Source organism: Tamandua tetradactyla, chromosome 24, assembly GCF_023851605.1.
Source record: "Tamandua tetradactyla isolate mTamTet1 chromosome 24, mTamTet1.pri, whole genome shotgun sequence".
Classification (NCBI taxonomy): Eukaryota; Metazoa; Chordata; class Mammalia; order Pilosa; family Myrmecophagidae; genus Tamandua; species Tamandua tetradactyla.
Window position 1 is genome coordinate 17,477,434 of NC_135350.1, and position 26,577 is coordinate 17,504,010.

A 26,577-nucleotide genomic window follows, 5' to 3' on the forward strand; every position below is an offset into this window, starting at 1 on the left:
TGTTGAATGAAGGAACAAATGTTTCAGTCATCAGCTGCTGCGTAGCAACTCTTCCCGACCAAGGGTGGGGGTGGGGAAGGAACTTAGTGACTTAAAACAACAACAATTTATTATTTATCCCACTTCTGTGGATTGACCAGGCAGTTCCTCTGCCTCATATCATGGGGTTCTGGGAGGTACTGGCTAAAAATACCTTCTATCATATGGGTAGCAATTGATGTAGGCTGCTAGCTGGGAGCTCAGCTGAGGTTGTTAGGAGTACCTTGGTTCCCTTCCATGTGGACCTCTTCATGGGATGGCATGGCCTCCTTGGAATAGCTGCTGGCTTCCAACAAGGAGCCTTCCAACTAGCAAAGACCATACAAATGGCAGAGCAGACGCCTGGAAGGATGATTCCTCCCAACCCTGAACCAACTACCTCTGAGCTTCTTTTACAGAAACAGAAATGAACTTCTATATTGTTTAAGTTATGGTGTTGCTTTGTTTTTCTGCTAAATACAGCCAAACCATATCCTAACTAGTATGTCCAATGAGCAAGAAGCAAGCAATGCTCGTGGTTTTACTATATAGCCAAGAAAAGCAGCATGGCTGAGTCAATGTTTCTCATTTCTACCAAACAGTTCTCTTTTTATTACAAATATTTTATAACATCCACTTTACTCTCTTGAAATGAAGTTCATGGAGAATTTTGCCTACTGCCAGCAATAATGTATATTTACACACACAATGCCTTAACTATAATTTCCTGTATTTATATAAAAAGAAAATAAGTCATAAATATATATTTCAGCATATAAATACTGGGGCATGACCACCCTAGAAAACATAAAGAAACTGACAGGTGCTTATACCTTGTTTCAGTTTACTAAAGCTGCCAGAATGCAATATACTAGAAAGGGTTGGCTTTTTCAATGGGGATTTATTAGAGTACAAATTTACAGTTCTAAGGCCATGAAAATGTCCAAATTAAGGCATCAAGAGGAAGATACCGTCATCCGGGTTCCTCTGTCACATGGAACACCTGCTGGTCCTTCTCTCTGCTGGGCTCTGGATTCAATCGCTGTCTCCAAAATGTCTCTGGGTATTTCTTTCTCTCTTAGCTCCTCCCAGGGAATTTTCTTTCTAAGCTTTCTCTTGCCATTAGCTCTCTTAAAGGTCTCCAGTAAAGGATTAAGACCCACCTTAAAGGTGCTGAGTCACATCTCCAGTGAAACAGCTGAATCAAAAGGTCCCAACCAGCAACAGGTCTACCCCCACAGAGATGGATTAAAAGAACGTGGCTTTTCTGGGGTACATAACAGCTCCAAGCCAGCATATGTCTATATACAATGAATATTTGGATTTAAGAAAAGTGAAAAGATATTTACGTATATAAATATCTGGTAGGACACTCAAAAAGCATGTGGAGTGGAGAGGGTGACCTGCCTCACACATTACCACATCTTGCATTTTTGTCCATTAAGTGTCAGTAGGACCTCCCGATCATTGTCATAACCAAAAATGCTCCGTAAATTTCCAAAATGGGAGCAGTAGCCACTCCAAATGGAAAACCTCCAGTTTAAGTGGATCAGGAACATCTTTGTCTCTATCTTTGGCACAGAAAGCACCAGGAGGGGAGCTTCACCTGGGCACATTGCCTTTGGCAGCCTGAAACAAGGTAACCGCCTGCCTGCTGTGGCATCTCTGTTTTTTCACTTATTGTTCTATCTTCAGAGCAGCTGTGAACAAGACTTTCCCAATTAAAAATGCCAGATTTAGCAAATAAAAATATCGGGTTCTCAGTTAAATTTGAATTAATAATTCAGTTAATAAATCTTAGCACAAGTGTGTCCCAAATATTTCAAGGGATGTACTTATACTTAAATTATTATTTGTCACTTATCTGAAATTCAAATTCAATTGAGCACCCTGTGTTTTATGTGACAAACTTACACCCAGTGTTGTTTGTTCCTCTCAGGAACTTAGGGAAGTCTGTTCTAAGGGCATCTTTAAGTTGGGAAACTTTAAGAACTCTGTACAAAGTATAACATTACCCTGTGTGGATTCCATGGAGTGGTACTTTCACCCAATTCTCTGCCAGAAAAAAAGAGGCTGCCTACCATAACTCCTCTTGGAGATTCAAAAGATATATCTCACACCAAAACTTAAATAGGCCCTTCCATGAAGATATCCATGTAATTGCTTAATCCGGTATTTTCCAAACTAATTTCACATAGCACCTGCTAGCTGCCCTGAGCTATTGGTTGACCATGGAAGCAAATCTAATGTTGCAGGAGACCGGCTTTAAGGAACTCCAATGCTGGAGCCCTAAACTGGTCCCAGGAAGCCACCCACCCACCGTGTGTTTACTCCGACTCTGTGGGCCTCTGTTTCTCCTCTGAAGAGTTGAGGAGTAGAATGAGATTAACTTGAAGGTCCCTGGAGTGTACGAAATCTAAAAGATACAGCTTTCACACACATTCTCTTCCCAGAACTGTGGTCTGTCCCATTATTGCCGAGAGCCAACTAAGGCAAACTTGAAAGTTGGAATTAACCAAAGACCCAAACCTCAAGTTGTGCATAAACTATATCCAGTAGCCTGGCTTCTCCATCCTGTTTTCAGCTCTGATCTTTTGCAGGTTCAGCAGATGCCATAGTGATTATCTCTAATTTCATGGGAAAGGTGTGAGACACCCAATAATAACAGCAATAATTTAACAAACTAGCAGATGCCGGGTATCATTTTTTCATCCCCATAGCAAGACACATGATAAATATATGCGTGCAAAAGAATGTTCATCTGTGATAAAAGACGTAAGCACATGTACAGAAGTCTCCAACTCACAGCAATTTGAGTCCCAGTAAGCGGTTAAGAGCACATTTCCCACAGAAATGTTTTACATGGTTTAGACTCCCAGAAAAACCCATTCCTCAAAACCATATAACCCCTGATGAAACTATAGTTCAAGTAGTATTGTTCAAAGGCTAAGCATGAAAAGCCGCCCATTTGGTCCCTTTCTCCCCCATCTCCTGTCCCCCACTTAACAGCCCCTCTCTTCCAAAACTCCCTCCTATCAGTAGCTTTACTGCTCTGCCAAAGAAAGAAAATTTTGCCACCCCCCAAATATAATGCTTTCTGCAGGCTCAGTCACCCTGAGAGTGGGAGCCCCAGCCCCACTCTCATAATGGTGCTGGTTGGCAATTCATACATAAGGGATGGGAAAGTTTGCAATTCCTAAATCAAAGCCTATATTACCTGATGCCAGCAAGCAATGTCTGCTTTAAAAGCAAAACGTGGGGAGTTCAATGTTATTTTCATCTTCTATGATGATAAGAGAGGAGCCAGCTGGAATCTAAATGGGTTTCTCTGCTAGGACACGCATGTCTGGGCACACCTGTCTAGTTGTGGGCAGGGGTCCTGGGGCAGCAGAGTGCTGGTCTAGAGCAGTGGTTCTCAAACTACAGTCCTCAGACCAGCAACATCAGCATCACTGGGGAACTTGTTAGATAAAGAAATTCTTGAGACCCACCCCAGATTTAAGAAAGCCTCCAGGGGATTCTGATGCTAAAGTTTGAGAACCATTGGTCTAGAATGTTGATTCTTCTTTCTGGCCTCCTCAATTTTTGTCTGCACTGCATAAAGAGAAGGGGCTACAGGCAGAAGATGAAGGGCACGTTCTCCCAAGGTTGTACACAACCTGGCAGCATGACCGCGGCTGCCTGGGAAGCAGAGTGGGACAGAATGTGGGAGGCAATGTCTCTCTGGTCCAGTGAGGACTCCAGAAGTGCAGCAGTTCCTGGGCACCCTGAAGGCATCTGCGACATGGACGTCTGGACCATCAGGAAGTGCCCTGGGGCCATTTAGAGAAGAGGAGAAACACAACCACCCCTCAGGTATCTTCTTGGACCCCAGCTAGTGAACCCTGCACAGCATAAAAGTCTGTTCTTGAGGTTACGTGAGACCCCACTGGGCACTGGGGAGTCTCCAAAACTGGGTGAGACTGAGTGGTTCATGCAGCTGCCAGGGTGTGGGTGGGGGGAGCTTGTAACTTGGACTTGTACCTTTAATATGATATGTTAGTCTGCTGAGGCCTGGGGAATATGGGTCACAGGGGACTGAATATTTATCTTTAGGATAGGGTTTAGCACATAGAGAACTCTGATGCCTTTGCTTCTCTAGGATGACTGTTGTATAAACACAAGTGGAGAAAAATCTCAGCCTAGATATAAAAGCAAAAATAGGCTGTCTCCCTTCCCTCCCTCTCTCTTTCACTCTCTCTCTCTCTCTCTCTCTCTCTCTCTCTCTCTCTCTCTCTCTCACACACACACACACACACACACACACACACACACACACACACACACGGGCTTGCATGGCACACTGCAGTGGCTAATTACAGATGACTTTTGGCTGGCAATGAAAGCATGCTTGCCTGAACATCAGTCCAATTCACAGACTCCCGTCCCCATCAACTTCAGACCCCAAAACCATAAAAAAGCCATTCAAAAGTTTCTGAAAGTTTCCATCCAGCAATGCCTCCTCAGATGCAGTGGTTTGGCAATTTTGGGTCTTCCTGTGCTCTCACAAAAAAGGTATCAAATTTCTGACTACTGTTCCTGTGGTTGAACTATATTCCTCCTCCTTTGAAGATTGTAACTTCTGAAACATTGGCTTCTCCTTTTTCTTTCCTACTTATTTACTCTCTAGTAACTCGAAGGCTCTGAAACCCAAGTCATGGAAATTGTTAATTGCACCCTTGAGTTTCTTTGAACAACAAAAGTGGTGATTGCTCCTGCTGGGCTGCCAGGCAGTTCAAGGCTCATGTACTTGGTGAGGCATGGCTGGAGCTCACACTGAACACCAGCTCTGCCTATGGAGCTGCTTCCTTCCAAGGCTGGCAGCTTAAGCCTCATGTTGCTACTTTTTAAGCTACTGAGTATCTCAGCATTTCATTCTCCAGAAAATTTTTCTAGAAAATTAACTTTGGGGAGTATTATGTGTTCTATTAATTTGCCCTGGACACCATTAGCCTCTAAGTGAAATCTCTGAATGTTAGTCAGCACTCGTTTCTGTTGAGTGTATCATTTCCCTCAGACTGTGGAGAGATCAGACCCACTGAGACACAGATATGACAATTCTTGTCAGTGCCCCAATGCCAACTGTTTCTTGTCTGCTGTGGCTTTATGCCATGGTGTTGTGTAATACAAACCTCATCTCTCCTGCCATCTTTCATTACCAACTTTCAGCTGAGCTTCCTTTATCAGATAGCTGGAAAACCAGTGAACACAAATATTTTCCAGGGCCAGAATCTGTTTAGAGCCAGTTCTCGAAGGACTTCTGCTTCAATTACTCACCTCATTCCTGGGAACCCTTTCTAAGAGCCTACCTGCCAGAGAACCTAAAACAAATATAGGTCTTTCCTCTCACCTTACTTTCTGTTATTTTACATAGAGGGGCCTTCATGCTAGAAAATGTGACTTAGTGAAGTGGAGCCAGAGAGAGAGATTAAGTGGCACTGCAGACCCTGCTGTGAACTCCTGAAGACCCAAAGGTTGACAGTGACCAGCCAAGGCCACCCTGTCAGAGGCAGCCTAAGCTGCAGGTGGGACCATCCGTGGAGACCCAGCTTGTACGCTATCCAGGCCCTTTTAAGTCAGGACAGAGTGCTTTAGTTCTGCCGTGGAAATAAATCTCTAAACTAGGATCAGACATCTCCTGCCAAGGCCAAAATACAGAGTTAGTAACAATGGCTTCTTTGGTGTTCTGGAAAGGGAAGGCTTTTGGCACAGCTCACCCATCGCCCGCTGAGAGGGACGTTCCTCTGTTTCCCCGTTTCCCTTTCCTTCCTCTCCTTGAACGGTGAGATAAGCAGATCAAACAGTGTCACCCATTTCACCTTGAATGAGCTATCTTATCCTTCTGTATCGATGTCACTGACATTTGATTCTGAGGTATTGCGATAGGTGATAAACCTTGTATAGAGGTACTAAGAAGAAAGGATAGTAAGAATAAACAGGTTCATTGTTGACAGGTTTGCAGGTGCCTCCCAGAAAGGGAACCTATTCACCAGGATACTTTTCCTTCCTTACAAATGCCTTGTTAATCTGGCCAAGCACAGTGATAGAGGTGAGGGGAGGAGGTATCTTCATGTTTGAAAGACTTTATTAAAACTGGCTTATGTGGTGCCCCAAAATTGAAAGGTTTTTCTGGCCTAGTGTCAATAGTAGTAATCTTAATTTAAAGAGCTGGGTTCCCTTTCAATGTGTCTCTTCATCAGCAATCTTTTTTTTTGGGGGGGTGGGGGGGCGCTTTGTCCTGGAATCGAACCCGGGTGTCCCACATGAAAGATGAGCATTCTATCACTAAGCCACCCGTGCACCCCTCATAAGCAATATTACTCATATTTTTCTCATTTATGATCTCACAGAAGCCAGTGGTGAGATATTCAACAACCTTTGTTTTCAGGCTACAGGTGGTAATCGTTCTGGAGTAATCAATAGTTTCAGTTATGGTTTCTGGCCCCATTTTGTGGAAACAAGTCTAGACCTGTGTCTGGGATCAGAGGCTTGACCTTGTAAATAAAGAACTGGAGCCCTTAACCCAGAAGAATGCCACGATTGCACTCTGTAAACTAGCTGTTTGACTGGGAGAACTTGTGGGTTCATAGAAAGGACATGGGCTACAGATTTAGGCAGATACAGACTCAATTCCCAGCTCTACAACTCACTGACTCTGTGACCTGGGGCAAGTCACTTAACCTCTTGAAAACTCAGTTTCTTATCTATAAAATGGTACCAATCAGACCCATCTTGGGAAGATTTAATAATCTAATTTAGGTTAAATACCAGACCTTCTCTCACCAACAATTGCATTTCCTAGACCTTCATTCTACTTTATTCTGTTCTCTTCTCTGTTTCGTATTTTAAACTCAATTTTATCAATGAAAAACAAACAGACAAGACGATTATGGCTTTAAAAACTCTCCATATAACCCCACGGGATAAGAGAGAAGAAGTGAAGTCAACTATACCTTCTTAAATTGGATTGACAATATTATGTTCCTTTCCATATGCTGTCAGATGATTCCTGAATATGTATTTCCAACCCAGACCTCTCCTTTAAGTGCCAGACTCAGTATATCCAATGGCCTCTTTGACAACTCCAAATGGATTTCTAATAATTAAATATTAAAACAGGAAACTTCTGATCTTCCCCTTTAAAACTTCCTCTCCCACAGTTTTTCCAATCTCATTTAATAGCAGTTTCATCACTCCATTGCTTGGGTTTGTTTTGGTTGCCTCTCATCTTCTCACCCCCCACATACAATGCATAAGCAAGTCCTATTGGTTCTGCATTCACAGTATTTCAGACTCTATTTTTATCACCTTCACTGCCAACATTCTGATTTAAGGATTATTGCACTGGACTATTGTAATAGCTTTATAGTTTACTCTCAATACGACAGTCAAAGGAATAATTTTAAGGTCTGACACTCCAAGTGGCTGCCCATATCATTAATAATAAAAGTCAAAGTTCTTGCATATAGTCCTCAGCACCCTATTTAATCTGTCCTCCTGGCATGGCTCACTCTGCTCCAGTTGACACTGGACTCCTGGCAGTTTCACAAAATGCAGCAGTCACACACCAGCTCCAGGCCTTTGCACATTCTGTTCCATCTGCCTGAAATATCTTCACCAAATGTCTCCAGACCTTACTCCCTCACTCGCCTCACCTTTACTTATGTATCATATTGTCAATCAGACCTTCCTTGTCCACCCTATTTAAAATTTAATCCTAACCCCAATTCCCTGAGCCCCTTCCACCCTCCTTCTCTGCTTTATTTTTCTCCATAGTCCTCATCACGATGTGAAGGCTGTATATTTGACATGTTTATTTTGTTTATTATTTGTCTTCCCCCTGCCCTATTAGAATGTTTGCTCCATGAGAGCAAAGGAGTTTTGTTTAATCATGTGTCCCCATCAAGTATTATGTGTTCAATAAAAAAATAATAATAATAACAAATGAGGTGATGAATGAAATTCCCAGGAGATCTTCCTTTCTCATTTCATGCAATCTTTCACTTGTCCTGTTCTATACTTTCTTACCCTTAGATCAGAACCTAATTGTTCCAGTTTGCTAGCTGCCAGAATGTAATATACCAGAAACAGAATGGCTTTTAAAAGGGGGAATTTAATAAATTGCAAGTTTACAGTTCTAAGGCCGAGAAAATGTCCCAATTAAAGCAAGTCTATACAAATGTTCAAGTGAAGGCAAGAAGAGGTTACCTTCACTAATGACAGGCTGATGAAGTTCAGGGTTTCTCTCTCAACTGGAAAGGCACATGGCAAACATGGTGACATCTTCTAGCTTCCTCTCCAGGCCTCTTGCTTCATGAAGCTCCCCAGGAGCATTCTCCTTCATCACCAAAGGTTGCTGGCTGGTAGACTCTGTAGTTTCCATGTCTCTGCTATTCTCGTCATTCTCAAGTTTTCTCCAAAATGTTTTCTCTTTTAAAGGATTCCAGTAAACTAATCAAATCCCACCTGGAATGGGTGAAGTCACATCTCCATCTAATCAAAAGTTAATACCCACAACTGGGCAAGTCACATCTCCATCTAATCAAAAGTTAATACCCACAACTGGGCAAGTCACATCTTCATCTAATCCAAAATTAATAACCACAACTGGGAAAGTCACATCTCCATTGAGATAATCTAATCACGTTTCCAACCTATAGTACTGAAAAGGGATTAGAAGAAATGGTTGCTTCCACAAGACTGATTAGGATTAAAGCATGGGTTTTCTAAGATACATAAATTCTTTCAAACCAGCACCCTAATCTATCCCTAGACTTCATAAAATGTAGAATAATGGCCACCCAAAGTTATCAAGTCCTGAGCCCTGGAATTTGTAAATGTGACCTTATTTGGGAAAAATGTGCTGGCAGATATACTTAAGTTTGGGATCTTAAGACCAGGAGATTACCCTGAATTAATTTAGTGAGCCCTAAATGTCATCACAAATGTCTTATGAGAAATAACAGACACACAGGTGATGTGAAGACTAAAGCAGATGTTGGAGTGGTGATCACAAGCCTAGGAATGCTGGAACAGCCACCAGAAGACAGAACAGGAAAGGAACAGATTCTCCCTGCAGGGGAGAAGGAGTGCACCAAGCTGACACCTTGATTTCATGCTTCTCACTTCCAGACTGTAAAAGAATAAATGTTTCATGTTGTAAGTCACACAGTTTGTGGTAATTTATTACAGCAACCATAGGAAATTAATACAAATCTTAAACAACTAAAAAAAATAGAAAAACTATGTGAAACACTGGTTTTCAGATATTGGTCAACAGGCAGTTTAGGATATTGACCAGTGAAAGAAGGAAAACAATTGCAGGATTTCCACTATGCAGTACGGGGAGAGAGAACACAAATAGTCAGTGGTTACCCTGAGTTGAAAACACAGTTGAGAACATGGCAAGGCCAAGGGAACTAGAATTCACAAGGCAGAACACCAAAGAGGAGAGAGCTAAAGAGAGAGAACACTCTGAAGAGCTGCGGTGGGTTCACCTCAGATCTCCAGCTCAGTGATTAGCACAATGCTTGTGAAACCACTACCTGAGTCTAGGAAAAAGACCAGGTAATAGAAACAGGTCAGACAATCTCTGGAGCACATTTGGAATGGGAACAGTTCATGATCCCAGCAGCCAAAGTAGAAAATCTCATAACTTATAGGACATCAGATAGAGTATCAGAAGTTTGTTATTTCAATAGTAAAATAACAAAGTTAAGATTAAACCTCAAAAGGAATAACCTCTTGTCAAGTAACTTAACTGAGCCTCAGAACAGAGCAAAAGGATATATAAAGGAATAAAAATTATTCAGAGCCAAAAAAGTTAAAATTCACAATGTTTGGCATCCAATAAAAAGTTACCAGGTATGCAAAAAAATAGAAGTAGAACTTGTGACTCATGACAAGAAGAAATTTCAATCAATTGAAACTGACACAGAACAAGGGAGATAGAATAAATAGACAAGTGCATTAAAAGAGTTGCTATAACTATACTACAGATGTTCAAGGAAAGCATGAGCATGTTGGGGGAGTTATGAAGATATTTTTAAAACCTAAATTAAACTTTTAGATATGACAAATACAATATCAAAGATGAAGCATGTATTAGAGATTAACAGCTGGTTAGAGGTTATAGAAGAAAATATTAATAAACTTGAAGCCATAGCAATAGAAACTATCTAAAATAAGACATGGAGAGAAAAAACACTAAAAAACATACACAATAAAACTTCAAAAATTGAATGCCTAATATATGTGAAATTGGAGGCCCCCAAAAAGGAGGGAAAAAAATATTTGAAGAAATAATGAACACCTTTTTCCAAATTTGATGGATACTATAAACCCAAGAGATCCAATATATTCAATAAATCCAAAGTACAAGAAACATGAAGAAATCTACACCAAGACACGTCATAATCAAACTGCCTAAAACTGTGATAAAACAGAAAACTTTAAAAGCAGCCAGAGAAGAAAGACATTTTCCAGAGGACTAAAGGTGAAAATGACAGTGGATTTTGCTTTGAAAATAATGCAAACCAAAAGACAATGAAATGCACATTGTTGGGGTAACTTCAAAAAGAAAGAAAGAAAGAAAAACCATCTTTAAAGCACTGAAAGCAAACAGCAAATCTCTCAACCTGTACCCAAAGAAAATATCTTTTTATAAAAAGGCAAAATTAATATTTAAAATATTCAAATCCTGAAAGAATTCATCACCAGTAGAACTTCTCTATAAAAAATGTTAAAGGAAATCTTGTACCGAATGAAAATCTAATCTACACAAGAGATCAAAAAGCACTGGATGGTAAACAAGAGGGTAAAATATAAAATACTTTTTCCTTACTTAAAAAATATCTTTAAAATGTAGTTGGCTACTTAAATCAAAGATAAAACATTGTATTCAGGGATATATAACATATGTAGAAGTAAAACATATGACAACAATAGTGCAAAGGCAGGGAGAGGAAAATTAAGTATTTGTTATAATGTTCTTATACTATACACAAAGTCATATATTACCTGAAGCTATACTATGATAAATTAAAGTTACATACTATAAACTCAAAAGAAACCACTAAACGATAAAAAATAAAAATAAACACTGAAACAACAAAAATCAGAGACATAGTTAAGAAGCAACCAAAAGAGATAAAAATGGAACCATAAAAAACACTCAATCTAAAAGAAAAAAGGGAAAGATGGAATAAAGAACATGTGGAAAATATAAAATAGCAAGATGGTAAATTTAAACCACAGCATATCAATAATCACATCAAGTGTAAATAGTCAATATTTCAATTAAAAGACATAAATTTTTAGTTTGGATGATTATAACTATGCTACCTATAAGAACCCCACTTTAAATATAAAGACATAAATAAGAAGTGAAAAAAATGTAAAACAATATACCACCTTATACTTCCCCAGTGTCCCATCACAGATTCTAGTCCAGGAGTCACAGCTAGATTTTTGTTTTCACACAGTCTTTTCTAATCCTGGAACAGAGAGGGAAAAAAAAGTTTGGAAGCTGCTGTCTCCATTATGGCCTGGGGATATATATGTAAATGGAGCTGTAGCATTTGTATCTGTAAAGAACTTTCCAGGTTTACCAGCTCAGTTTGCACTCTCATTCAGACTTAGTGATAGCCTCATTCAAGTTACAGGAACCGAGACATACTTTAATATAACTCAAGGATTTACAGAGAAGTAAGAGAGACAGGAAATAGTCACAACCCCAACACTACCTGCTCTCAAGGAGACCAGAACATCATTAAGGACAGAGTAGGAATTGTAAAACTAAGAATCATGGGAAAAAAAATTTCAGTGGGGAGAGAATACAGCTCTTGGCCTCTGGGGACCAGAAGCTCCATGCCCTATGGCCTCTGATATTCTCTGTCTCTGTTTAAACTGCATTGTGAACTGTCAGGCTCAGGTCTAGATTCTAATTGGATAACACAAGTCGTTGTTTTATGTACAGAACTGTATCAGTCAAGGACCAATGTGAAAAAGCAACTCATGCCACCTGATGCAGTTGAATATGGGGAGAGAGTTACAGGCCTGTTGGAAGATTTAAAAGGCAAATAGGACAATGAGCAATCTGGAGGATGATTATCCCCTTTAGGGCTAGAAATCAAAGGGAGGAGACGATGTTACTAGACCCGTAAGCTCAGGCTTCCCAGAAAATGTAGTTTGTAAGGGTCAGTCCCATGTGATACAGAGCAGAGAATGGGGAAGATCAGATATGGATCTGAGAGCAAACACAAATAAGCTAATGACCAGCTGAGGTACTTTATTTGGACAGAGTTCTTGTACTAACCATCCCATGAATAACTTTCTTTGGCTCACAGGCCTATCCCTGCCCTCTTGGTCGGGGAGGACTTGAACATCAGGGCTTTGACACTGGACATTTCCAAATACAAGCTAATCTTAGATATGGAAATGAGGTTACATTTTATTAAAATCCTGTCTTCTCTCTTATTCTGATGAATTACACTGGGAGTTATGGGGATTAGATTTTTAAAAAGGTATTCAGCAAGGCTCATTATTAGAATTTTATTTTCTAATATGTTCTTCCTTGATGCAGGTCATCATGGCAATTGTAGCTCAATTGCTTCCTCTTGGTTCCATGCCATCTTAGTCTTCTAGAGCTGCCATAACAAATTATCACAAACTGGGTAGTTTAAAACAACAGGAATTAATTTTCTGGTCTTCGCATTAGTTCTGGAATCCAGAAGTCTGAAATCTAGGTCCCAGCAGGACTGGTTTCTTCTGGAGGTTCTGAGGGAGAGTCCATTCAAATGCTTTTCTCCCAGTGGCTGGTGGCTGCCAACAATCCTTGGCATTCTTTGGTTTCTAGCTGCATAACTCCAATCTTCACGTTGCCACCCTCACACCGCCTTCTTCTCTACATCTTAAAGCTCCCTCAGTTTTTCTCTTACAAAGACCTCCATCTTTAGATTTAGGACCCACCAAGATAATCTAAGATGAAGTCTTCTCTAGATCACTAACTTGATTATCTGCAGAGACATTTAATCTAAGTAAAGTCAAATTCACAAGTTCCTACATGAGTCTGGTATACAGAGCCTTGGAGAAATGGAATATTTAATGGGAAGCTGCCGTTCAACCTACTATCCATGATTAAGCCAATGCTTGCAGATTTCATTTTTGTGCCTCGGTGTTGCCAAGAGGGAAACACTGGTAGGATTCCTGCAGAATGCTTCCATGGTCACTTGACATCTGATACACACCAGTCCCTTTTGTAGAGAGATGCTGTGGTGTGCCAATTGTGGCACTCAGAATTGTATCAGTAGATAGATGTTTGTGTGGAAGGGCTGAGTTGCTTTCCCTGTGTTGATCTGGCAAGATACTTATCACCTAAACACCCTGAAAAAGCTCCTTTTTTTTTTGGCTTGGGCAGATTTTGATTGAAGAATCAACTTTTAATTAATGTTAAAATTTAAAAAAGGTTTTTATGAAATATTAAACTTTGATATTTTTTAGAATTTGGTAATTTTTTAAATGTGAAGATGAATGCTTTTTATTTAGGTTATGTTCTTGATTAACAGCTCCATAGAGAATTTCATTGATCTGTTCCTTTAACTGAATGCAAAGAACGTTTAAATCTCTATGTGAAATACTGCTTGCATTGGGTTCCCCAATCTTCTCAGCTGTGTTTCTTTCTTTCTTCTCCTCTGCAATATAAATTCTATAAGGGCAAGGATTTTTCTTTTTCACTGCCATATCCCCAGTATCTGGAATAATTCAAGGCACATATTGAATCCTCATCTTTGTTGATTAGATTAAATGATTGCTAATCTATGACCTTCATCATTTGATTTCAAGAAATAAACTCTGGACAGGGACATGGGGACCAAAAAATAGAATATGGAATATGATTACCTCTAAGAATATGGCCCAGGGTTTATTTGTTTGTGTTTTTTTTAGTCTGTTTTGCTTTTTTCCTAGTAAGTAATTAAATATGCATCTAGTCTACAGATTCTTGGAGAAATGAAACATTTAACTGCTCAAATGATTTACTCCATGAAGCGTTCTCTTCATTACCGGTTGTAATGGGTTGAATTGTGTCCCTCCCAAAAAGATGTGTTAGAGCTCTGACTACCAGTCCCATGGACGCGACCCAATTTGGAAATAGGGTCTTTGAAGATATTATTAGTTAAGATTCGGCCAAACTGGAGTAGGGTGGTTCCTAAAACCACTATGACAGATGTCCTTACAAGAAGGGGGAGAAGAGAACAGAGAGACAGCAGGGAAAAGGCCATGTGAAGATGGCGAGGAAAAACTGGAGGGAAGCAGCTACCAGCCAGGAAACACCAAAAATTGCCTGCGAAGACCAGAAGGATCCTCCCCTACACGTCCCAGACGGAGCACGGACCTGTCGACACCATGATTTTGGACTTCTAAAGCCTCCAGAATTGTCAACTTAAATTTCTACTGCTTTAAGCCATCCGGTTTGTGTTACTTTGTTACTGCAGCCCTAATACACTTAGACACCTGTCATAGAAAGAGTGATGGTCGGAGGTTGTTTCTGCAGTGTGAGAAGGGCAGGATCCAGCCATCACTAAACTCACTGCCATGAGCCTGACACCCCTTGGACCCTGTGTGCCCAGCTCGCCTATGGCAAGACTGTGCCCAACAGCCCTGCACCCAGCCACAGCCTGCAGGATGGCATAGTAAATCCAACCATGAGGAAAGATTTGTTAACTTCGGAAATTCTACTGTTGTCCAGGGGAAGCGTGCCCTAGAGGCCCTGACAGACCATTGTGTTGATTTTCTCTTAAAGACAGCACTTTGTGAAAATGTACATTGTAAAGGGGTATAAATGTAGTAAAGGTAGCAATTCATATGAACCGTGCAAAAACTACAGAGGATTGTGGCAAGGACTTCCGGGGGACAGGAGATTAATAGAACTACATTACAGTCATGCATTTACCCAAGCGGCCAAGAACAGGGATTCACCTAGCAAGAAAAGGAAAATGGAAAACTCCATATACAACCAGAAGTTGTCAAACAAGACCGCTTCTTTTGCCAAGTAATGTGCCAGAAATTGGCTAACAATAGTCTTGAGTGACACCAGTACTAGTCCAGACATACAGCTCTCTTCTGGCCCAGAAGCCCCAAAATCCATTTTCATATCAAAAAGTTCTTTTCAGCATTAAATATCCAAACTCAAGCTGGAGAGAGTGAACTTTATAATATGAACCTGTACCAGTTTTGGAAACACTGGATGTAGAATCCCAAATTGACTTTTCACTTGCAGACTTCTCTGCTTGGTCCTACCGAGATAGGGAGCATTTTATCTTCCTAGGCCTATAAACGCTTGATACGCAGCCACAGACTTAAACTACTTCTTAAGATAATTGCCCTCATCTGCCTCAGGGAAGTATTTGGAAACACTCCAGCTTTTCTGTGAGTACTGATTCATCCGACACAGAAACTCAAACAGAAGGAATTTCCACTGCTGAAAAAAAAATCTGCTCTAGAAAGCAAAGTTCATTTGAACAGTAGAGAAGCGCAGCCTGTGAGAACTGGTTTTAAAACCCAGGGAAGTTTATTCTTCACAAGCAATGAAACTCAAACAGCAAAGATGACTTTCTTTTGACTGCTTTGGCCTGGAGCATGATGGAGTTTCAGTTTAGTCCTATAGTAACCCAGACATTTGAGAAAGTGCACATGGTTTCCAGCTTCTGTCTATGGGAAGACACAATTTTCTTCTAAATTTAAAAAATAGTGAATAAGAATAACTATGCTATCTATGTCGCATGTAGTTGATTATACAGTTGCTTCTATTCTGTGCTTCTTTGCCTTTTGTACTGATAAACGTGAAATTTATAAATGGCGCAAGTATATAAATGTGAGTTTAGAGTGTAGGATGTTGATCTTGTGTATGTATTTTTAAGTTATGCTCTCTGCTCTGGCCAAAGTTTCCAAATGGAATAATTCTGATATCCAGTAATCTGTCTCTCAATATTTCTTACTTATAGCAGTGAAGCCAAGAGGTCCTTAATGAAAGCAATACAAATTTAATACTCATTTTCTTTAGTCTATTTGTTTGCTTTTAAGAGAGCTTGAAGTATCAAAGAGAATGAAAAACTCAAGGCACAACTCAGATTTTGTTCCTAATCTGCACCAGCAAGAAGCAGAAACACGGTCTGTCAAGCGGTCCTCTCCTGGGGTTCGGGTTGATGTTTCTAAGTTCCTCTAGAAAGCAATGTGCTTGTTTCAGAAGCACGCTGGCTCTCTAGTTTACACCAGATTGCACTGGTTATTTGTTCGCAAGCGATTTGTTATTAAAGAGGAAAATCTTTCCTTCAACGCTTCAATGTGCTTTTCCGAGAACTATACAGCTTATCTGATGTATCCAGAAAGAAGCCTTCGCTGGTTATAACAAAACCAGTTGTGTCCAAAGGTCTAAGATTTAGAGATAAGTTAGGCACCCAACAGAGGCTCTTTGGGAAAAGTTGTCTTACTGGAAGACCATTACAGAATGAGTGTATTAATGATTTGCTCTACAGACCATCAGTTTTCATAGTCATAGCTTTTTACTTTTTTTTGTAAAATAAATCATACACGCAGAAAAGTCAATAAAACAAATGCACAGTTAACAAGTAATTATAAAGCCTACACCCATGTAGCACCTCTCAGGTCAAGCAATAGAACATTGCCAGTACCGCAGAAGCTTCCAGGGTGTCCTTTCCCAATCATAACACTCTCTTTCCTCTTATCTTAGTTTTTAGTATAATTATGTCCTTGCTTTTTTTTTATCATTTCACCACCTATATTTGCATCCCTAAAATTATAATTTAGTTTGACTTACTTTCAAATTTTATATAAATGAATCACAGTATGCATATTTCAGACTTGTTCCTTTTGTACATCATGTTTATAAAAATCCACATTTTTGCCTATAGCTTCAATATTTTTTTCTCATTTCTACACAGTATTCCATTGTATGAATTTACCACAGTTTACCCATTCTGTGTTGGGGGTGAGCAACCATGAACAAAGCTGGTGTGAGCATTCGTGTTCAAATATTCCGGGCACACGTACGTGTGTTTCTCCAGGGCACAGAATCCTCTGGCAGGGAGACTGCTGGGAAGCACAGAGGACAGTTATCTTCGCCTCCACCAGATAGTGGCAATCTGTTTTCCAAAGTGATTGTAGCACTTCCACTTCCACCAGTGGTGATGAGGTTTCCGTTGCTCCTCATCTTCATCTTTTGTGAACTGTTCAAATTTCAGATTTGATTTTTCAAGAAACTTCTACCTTAAACTTTCATGAAACAAGATCACAAAGATATATAGGTACTGACCTCAGTCAATACTCTCTCTGCACGGCCTAATAATGCGAGCAACTCCATTCATACCATTGTACCCTTCTGTACAAGTGACCAAGCGGCCCAGCAGTTGGTTTCAACTGATGTGCTCCCAAAACCCTCCTGGGCCTGGACCCTCCCCTGTGCACATGCTTCACTTCATCCATAGTTCTCTTAAGATATAGTTTTCATAGCTAAGCATAGCCTGCCCCCAACGATCTGATGGGTGTGTGAAATCAAGTTTAAGGAGAAACTATTCTGCAGCAGCATAAAGATGTCAAGATGCAGGCGACTTGCCAAGACAGCAGGAGTGAGGCGTGGCACCACCTGTCTTTGTCTGCAGTGTGAATGGGATTTGATAGCTTAACTATTGTGAAATTCGACATTGTCTTTCCCCTCTATATGAAGTGAAGGGAGCTATGAATGCATTTTTGCAGGCTCAGAAAACTGCCAACCTTTATGATCGCCATGTAGGAAGGCAGCGCCCTGCCTGCGACTTGCCATTCATGAAGCATCCTACTATTGCTCAGGAGAGTTCCATCACAGGAAATTTGTGGGTCTTTAAAAGATTTTAGGAAACATGAATGTTGACATTCAGAAAACTACCTAAGAGCTAATGGAGAACGTTCATGTGGGAGCAGAAAATACAGATAAAAAAAATCATGTATTTAAAATGTGCTAAAAGAAGGAAATTACTGCCAGTTACTGAGCATAATACAAAGTACCAGGCATTTGTTCACAAATTTAGATATAGTCTCTTCATTAACCTTCCAAGCAACCTGATAGCTGAAATGTTCTTCCCTTCTCCATTTTCCCATGCTTCAACCCAGATCACTCATACTCATCATGCAGTGCTCGTCTTAAGAGTCTATTCCTCCTGGCAGTCTCCCCTGATATTCCAAGATGGGTTGAATCTAACTCCTGTGCATTTTCATGGAACCCTGTGCTTCCTTCATGTTAGAATTCACCACACTGTATCGTAATCTCCTTTTTCATCTGTTTCTCCACTAGACTGTAACTTCTAAGGTGATAGAAACTGTGCTTACCTGCTTTCCATTGTAACTCAACATTATCTCAGAATATGGCCCAGAATGGGAATCCAAAATTATTTGTTGAAGAAATGAATGATTATCCTCATTCTACAGAGAAAGTAGGAAAATAAGGTTCAAAGAGGTAAAGTGACCTGTCCAAGATTGCAATCCTGGTCAACCTTAGCTCCAGGGCCCATGTGTCTAACCAGTACGGTATCATGGTTTCCAATAGCTCCCTTCCTTTACACACCCATCATGCACCAGGCACTAGGCTGCCTGCTTTACTCGCTGTGTCTCAGTCCCCACACCAGCTCTGTGTGACAGGTCACCCCCACCACCCCTTTTACAGATGAGAAACAGATACTCAGAGAGTTTAATACCTTGCCCAAGATCTCACAACCATTAAATCCAGAGCCATGAGTTGAGCTTCTTAGGTTGACTCCCACCTTCTTTTGCCTAAGCCTCCCTCTCTGGATAAGCCAGTTGCACGATTTTGGCTTTTGCAAAGAGACTGGTGTGAATGGAGCTGAAAATCTGCTTTGGGATTGTGATTGGAATTATCCTCCAGTTCTTCCTTTACATTTGCTAATAACTCTTGGATAAAATACATCAGCTGAGCAAGCACGTGTGTTGTTTAATATCAAATGAGGCATGTGAATGGAATCACTGTAAGTGTGTCTGATTGGGGCTCTGGATTCAGATTTTTTCTGTTCAAACGCAAACCTGTTTCTCTCTAGTAGTGCAAATTGGGCAGGTTCCAAACCAGGCTTCCATTTCTTGTCTGCCAAACAGGAATGAAACATAATATGATGCCCATAAAGCTGAAATATAACATTTTGTACTTAAATGTGTTTTCATTCTATGTTCGTGGGTTAGTTAGTATGCTGTTTTTGCTCATAACAGGAAGCCTTGATTCAACTAGTTTAACAACATAGAATGTACTGAGTCAAATAAGAAGACCAAAGGTCAGCGGGCTCCAGCAATGGTTAATTCAGTGTTAATTCTCAGGGACTCAGTGTCTCTCACCAATTCAGCCTCCACTTTGACACCTCCCCATTTCAATCCTTCCTTACAGAGTTCAATTTCCTTCTGGTATACTCCATGAATAATTCTGGAGGTAATCTAGGATTTGACTTAGCTCAGACCAATTGCTGAAATATCTTCACGTCCCTGTGGCTTCATCTTTCTGTTAATGGAGCCATCCCTCCTGTGGTGGTTTGAAGCCATATGTACCCCCAGAAAAACATGTTCATAAGTCTAATACATTCCTGTGAGTGTGAATCCATTGTAAGACTTTTGGTAATCTTCCTTCAAATTGGTGTGGCCCAGGATGGGTCTTAATCCTATGAATGGACTCTTTTAGAAGAGAAAGCCATAGGAAACAATTAACTGGAATGGAACTCAGAAGAGAAGGGGGAGACCAGGAACTGCCACTGTGTGCCTTGCCATGTGCCAAGCTAAGGACCAAGAGTTGAAAGCATCCAGCCCTAGAAAGCCAGTCTTGGGAAGAAAGCAGCACCTTGATGATGCCTTGATTCGGACATTTTCCCGGCCTTGAAACTGTAAGCTAATAAATTCCCTGGTTTAACCCAACCCATTTCATGGTATTTGCTGGGGGAGCCCAGGAAACTAAAACACCTCCCTTGCAGCAGACAAGGGGAGGTGCTAGTTAACTGGTTACCATTATTCCTGCTTCCTTTTCCCATCTCTTTATGTCCCCTTTATATCCCCCATGGGTTTACTCTTCCCAGGCTCCACCTGGCAAGTTTTGTCCTCCCAGGAGAGCAGCTCCTACTAAGTGGTCCAAACATGAATTTCCTACAAATGCTCCTGGAGACTTTTCAATGTGGGAGCCAGCTAATCAGAGTCCATAAGACATGAGGAGAGCAAAATGGGATTTAGTGGCCCCATCCCCAAAATGCATGGATTTTTAAGTAGTTTTCATCTACAGAATATTAATGGCAGAAATTCCAGGCACAGGAACAATCAATGTGGTGAACAATTCCAGAGAAGTAAATTTTAACTTTTTTCTGTAGTGTTTTCCTTCTCTTCCTTGCTTTTTCATTTTGTTTTGATTTTTAGTTCTGATTTCAAAGGCAAAATCTTAGTACAGAGAATTTTGAAAATGCACACACACACAAAAACTGGTAAGCACTCATTATTCTACATTATTAAGAATCTGGTAAATACATATATATATACACACACACACACACACACACACTAATTGATATATATATGTATATATCAATTTTCTTTCTAAGCAAATACTTTTTATTTCCAAACAAAGAATCTCATCCTATATTCAGCTTTGGTAATTGCTTTTCTAACTAAGCAATGTAGCATGAATATCTTTTTATGTTAATAGATATAGTTCCTCAGAATAAAACTGCAATGGCTGCAGAGAATTCCATTGTGTGGATGTACGATTATGTATTTCAGAAAGTCCCGTTGTGGGACAGCTTTTGTCATTTCAAACAAATCTTTGTACATACTTAGGCAGGTGCATACTTGGGTGTGTTCTCAAATCTCATTATATACATGAGGTTTCTATACTTATAACTGCAACATTGAATGTGGAATTTCTTTTCTATGACACTTGCTGTGCTCATCTGCAAAACAGAGATGACAACTACCTCTCAGGACCATATAACATATCAATGAAGGTTTATAAAAAACTTATAAAGTGTTTTAGAAATGAGGATAGTGTTATCATGATCACTCCTAGATCTAGTTATCTTAATATCAATTTAGAAGATGAGTCCTTGAAGACCTCTCTGTACTCTGTTAGTCTTTTCAAATAATCATGGATGGCATTCCACTTTATCTGCCTATGCGTGGATTCACATATTGTGAAGGTATCTGTTCATTTGGAGTCTCCCCAGTCTTTCTGGTGCTTCAGGTCCCAGACATCTCATTTTAGGGCCCAGGCTGTGCACACAGACCAGGCTCGTGGTTCTTGCCCTTCTTTTTCCAGAAATCACAGTGTGTGAGCTGACCTGGGCACCCCTGACTAATATTTAACCTTGTAATATAAACCGCAAATCATTGTTAGAGGCTGGATGGATTGATCTGGAATGTAAAGGTTTATTTATTTACTAGCTCCCTAATGTGCAGGGTTATGTTACTAGGGGCGATGAGGTCGACTAGCCAAGCAGGAAATGTGCACACTCCTTACGGTTGGGGTGTAAGTCAGAGCTACAATATTCTGACTTCAGTGAGTGGTGATTTTCCACAGAAGCAAAAGGTATGAAACACGCAGTAGTGGCAGGAGTCCCAGGTTACTGAGCAGAACCGAAGGCAGAGTAGAGTCAGGAATTCTCAGCCTCAGACAAGATTATTTCTTCATGTCCCATGTTTGCCTCCCCCCACCACACACACATGGTTACACAGATCCACTTGCCAAATCCTCCGTTTCAAGGACCATCTCAAGGCTTTCATCTTTGGTGAACCTCCCCTGACCTTTTCCACCCTTTTCGATATCTCTCTCTAAATTCTTTCAGCACCTAACAGTCTATGCCATATGTGAGCTGTCATCTCTGTTCCTGTTTCATGTCCATTACGCTTGTCTCCCAAAACAGATAAGCACTCTGAAGTGAAGGCCATGGATACTGGTCTCCACCCTTAGCCAGAGAAAAGCACAGAGTTAGTGCCCAACCCATTCTAGGGGTGGATTGAATCAAACAGGGTTAGATTTCCCTTCTTGCTTAAATTTTATTTAACCAACATGTATCAAGGGCCCATTACCCACCAGCTTCTCAGATAGACACCTCATGGATGAGTCACTTGGCAAAAACACCATTGAATATATAGAATGGTAATCACATACAGTGCAAATCTAAGTTATGTGACAATACTTAGAGATGGTTCGAGCATGCTTGTCCCCTTACTGTATTATTTAGTGTGCTGCGGTTGAATTATGTACCTTAATTTCCACGTTTTTACTCTTAATCTCCATTCCTGTGGATGAGCACTTGAAGATATTAATTTTCAGGAAGGCATGGCCTGGCTGAATCAGGATCGGCCTTCATCTGCATTGTGGGGACCTTTATAAGCAGAAGGATTCCAGACACAATGAGCAAGAGGAGCCGGAAACCGGAAGTCAGCAGAAAACCACAAGAACAGATGCAAAGAGAAATCCACCTGTGTCAGGAGGCAGAGATGCAAGCCAAGGCACCTCAGGGCTCATGGCAAGCCAGCACCAGAGCACCACAGAATTTGGGGAGAAAGCATGGCCTTGGTGAGGCCTTGATTTGGGACTTTTAACCTAAACCATGAGCTAATAAATTTCTCTTGTTAAGTCAACCCTTTGTGTAGTTTTCGTCATAGCAGCTCAGCAAGTTAAGACAGTGACAGAACCCAAGAAGGAAACTCAGGGGAGCCCTCATGTCATGGGTAGGAGGGCACTTAAGAACTCCTCTAATTCCTTAGCACGTTCTATCGGGAAGCCACCGTGCCCAGGCACTCCACCAGCTGCTGGACCGAGTGGTGAAAAAGCCAGAGCAGTTTCTGCCCCTCTGGTACTCACTGCTGCTCACACCTTGTATGTGCCTCGCATATTTATGAAACTGATATCAGCAATTTCACAGCTTGCCCTGATCTGCATGCCATCCCTTATTCACTCTTATGGATAGAAATGCTTCTTTATATCAGACCTAAATCTTTCTTGCCATAGTGTGCCTCTCAAATATGAAATCACCGGTGTAGAATTCTGTGCACATAGTATGCACTCCAGTAAATATGTATCAACTGAAAAAACAACAACAAATAATAAACTTTTAGAAAAGAATATTTACTCCAGAGGAGTGTAAATTTTTTCAGAAGTCATAATCATTATCTTCTTCACACTTGAATCCTTTGTTTCCTTTCTGCTGTGTCTTAGGCTTTCCAAATTTTTAGATGAATGAATTGGTAAATGGAAAGATGAAAGAGTAAATAGATTTGCATCTTGAGTTGTAATATCAGAGATTTAGAAAAGAAAAAAAAAAAAAGAGGCCAACTCCCTTATTTTACAGGATAGCTCTGGGCCAGAGAAGTTAAATTAACTGGTCAAAACAACACAGATATTTTTTAGGCATCAAAATAACAGCACTTTATGCAAAAAAGCTATAAAAGCCTTTGCGTTCCTCATTGGTAGGAACTACAAAAGGACATTTGTTCAGTAAAATAGTTTTTTTTTTTCAAGATTCCATCATAGTAATAGACTTTAACGACTCAATTCCTTTAATTGCATGGAAAATTCTAATGAATTAGGAGCATCTCAAGGAATTCTTTTTAATAAGACAGCTCCCTATCAGGTAAAGAACCCATGAAATAAATAAAAAGTCATGTATAGCTTTCTCTGAATAGCCCCAATAGTACTTGCTGTGAGACCAAAAATAATTCCTCTTTAGGGCCACACAATATAGCTTACAAACCTTATTTTAATTATGTGACCTCTACCTGCTGCATTCAGTGTGTATCAGAAAACTGTAAATACTCTCACCCTCGTCCTGAAAGGTTACTATTCTGGAGTCTGGCTATGAAAACCTTCTGCGTGCGAAGGAGAATTAAAAGAGTAACATCAGCATAAGCTCATTTCACAGCTGCAATGGGAGCTGAATAATTTTTTGTTTTGCAAAAGTGTGCCCAAAGTTATTTATTCAAAATACATTTACTGAACACCTGGCATGGGCAAAGCACGGTGTTGGCAGATGTGGAGGAAGCACAGACAAATAAGACACGGAAGCATCTTTCAAGGACAGGAATCCCTGCTACAGGAACAGACGACTGGCTTAATCAGGGAAGGGGCTCAGTTAGCTAAACGGCCAAGAAATCATTCTGGCTTTAAATGAAGCTTGATTGAGTGGCTCAGCTATAGCTCCCAGGACCTAGATTTGTCTTTCTTGTCCACAGGGTCAAGTTATCCTCAGACATCAAAGGCTTGTGGCAACTTCATATGCTCCCCTTGAGGGGGCAGGTGGCAGCCACCACTGCGAGACTGCATTCTCTAGGGAAGGCAGAGTCTGTCTCCATTTCTTAATGATAATTGGGAGGTCTAACTTGGAGATCCCACATCTCAACCAGTCACCACAGCAAAGGAAACACCTGATGGGCTTGCGTTTGTGTTCCACGCACATCCCTGAGCTCTACTACCACTGGTAGTAGCCCTTCTACTGACTGGGTTAAGGCCCTGAGGGCCTTCCTGGAGCTGGGAGGGGGTGGGGATGGAGGTTCAACTCCATCCAAAGTGCTTGTCAGAGAGTGGAGAAAGTGGAGTTTCACCTAATAAGCATGAGACTTCTTTTTTCTAGAGAGAAAGGAATGAATAATAGAGACGCAACCAACAAATCCCAGCACCCTGCAAATGGCCAATAGTGAACCCAGGGTGAGATGGCAGTGAAGCCCCCCCCCCCCCAAGCAGGACCTGACTGCAGCACCTCAGGCCAGGTTTTTATGGTGGGAACAACCAGGAGCTCTGCCTAAGCCACAGTGAAAACAATCACTTAGGAGAGGGCTGCTTTGGCTTTCAATGGGAGACTTAATTTTGCAGGAAGGCATGTGTGCTACAGAAGATGTGTTTTACTCTTCTGGAGTGATAGAAGCTAGGAACTGCAAAGCAAGCTGGGAGTCAGAGCTATCTGAAGAAACTGATGTCAGCCCTCTTGCCAAAGCCAGAACCCAATCTACCTATGACTCACATCATCTGTATTGGCGGCTACTTCTTCAATATGCAAAAATTAACTGATATTCAGAATGTTGGCACCGAAGTTTATTAGGAAAAGCTGCGATAATGTTCAGTACTTCTGAGGTGGTAAACAGCATATTGACTGGAAAATACCTTGAAATAGTAGCTGAAAGTGTCAGCTTCTAGTGCCGTCTATACCACTGATTAACTAGCAGCAATATAAAAACAAGGAGACCGTGGAGTGAGGCTGTCAGTGCTCAAATGCCACCTTCACAGGTTTCTAATTGTGTGACCTTGGGCAGGTTACTTAACCTCTCTGACCCCAACACTTCTCATCTATAAAATAAGGCTAATAATCCTTATTGTTAATGTGTGATCTTGCTGTGTCTCAGTTTCCTCTCTTGTAAACAAATGAATGAATGCTTTACATAGCAGTTATTAATTGCCTGGTAGATACAAAAGATAGTGTTATATCTGTGGAATGGAAAAACATTCGGAAGTGAATGTGGTTTATTGCGGTTCACACCACAGAAAAAATTTGGAGGCAAACCCAAACCTTCAAATCCCCAGTGCAGATAACCTTGGATGCTTCCCTGTTTCTGGGAGAACGGGCTGTGTCTTAATGATGATCTCCAGCTGGTCGGGATCAAGGGCTGACAGGAATAAAGTAGTGGTATCTCTTTATAATCTTTATTTTTTCTCTCTTTATAATCTTTTGAAGATTTCCTGCTTCCTTAATAGCCAGTGTTTCTACTCTAAGAGTGTAAAGTCAGAAGCATCAGCTCCTGTGAAGAGGAAACGTTTTCTAAGGAAAATTTCAAACAACGACCGGGAGAAACCCTCCCCAGCTCCCAGCCGTATGATTTCCCCTGCAGGAGGCTTTCGCCCAACCCTATGACCAAACCCGTGCACTCCAGGCAAGGTCCTGCGGTGTAGCCAGGGTTGTAGAGCCCATGGTTTGAGTCTGATTTCCAGGTCTACCCTCCCCATGCAACTTTGGACAAGTTACTCAAATTCTCTGGACATCAATTTCCTCTTCAGTAGAATAGGGTGTGGGGAATAATAGCTTGTAAGGCCATTGTGGGAGAAGTTTGATGATAATTACTTAGCTCCATTCCTGGCCCATGAGATCAGTGAGTGCGGTTGTATTGATGAAGCCCTGAGAAGGCAAGCTGTGAGAAAAAGGTACATTGGAGACCGGATATTTTCAAGTTGCCCTTGACAGGTAGTTGAGCTAATCCCATGAGAGGGAAAAACGGAATCATTGCCATCTTTGGGAACTTGGGCTCTGAAAATGATACTATCTTTTTAAAAATTTTTTTACTTAATTTTTAAATTAAAAAAATAATACAACAAAAAAACACAAACATTCTTAACATATGATCATTCCGTTCTACATATATAATCAGTAATTCACAATATCATCACAGTTGCATATTCATCATCATGATCATTTCTTAGAACATTTGCATCTATTCAGAAAAAGAAAT

The 26,577-nt window shown here is 40.7% G+C and overlaps 1 protein-coding gene and 1 long non-coding RNA gene across 2 annotated transcripts in view; both read right to left on the reverse strand.

Moving 5' to 3' along the window:
- The window catches only part of NPNT (nephronectin), a 129,190-nt gene that overhangs the window by 4,923 nt on the left and 97,690 nt on the right, over window positions 1–26,577 (reverse strand). The window lies entirely within an intron of this gene.
- LOC143668454 (uncharacterized) lies at window positions 8,160–22,655 on the reverse strand. Its single transcript, XR_013168449.1, has 4 exons — window positions 22,564–22,655; window positions 22,346–22,466; window positions 11,470–11,552; window positions 8,160–9,190 (listed from the first exon to the last, which is right to left on the reverse strand). It is a non-coding gene; the product is annotated as an uncharacterized LOC143668454 (long non-coding RNA).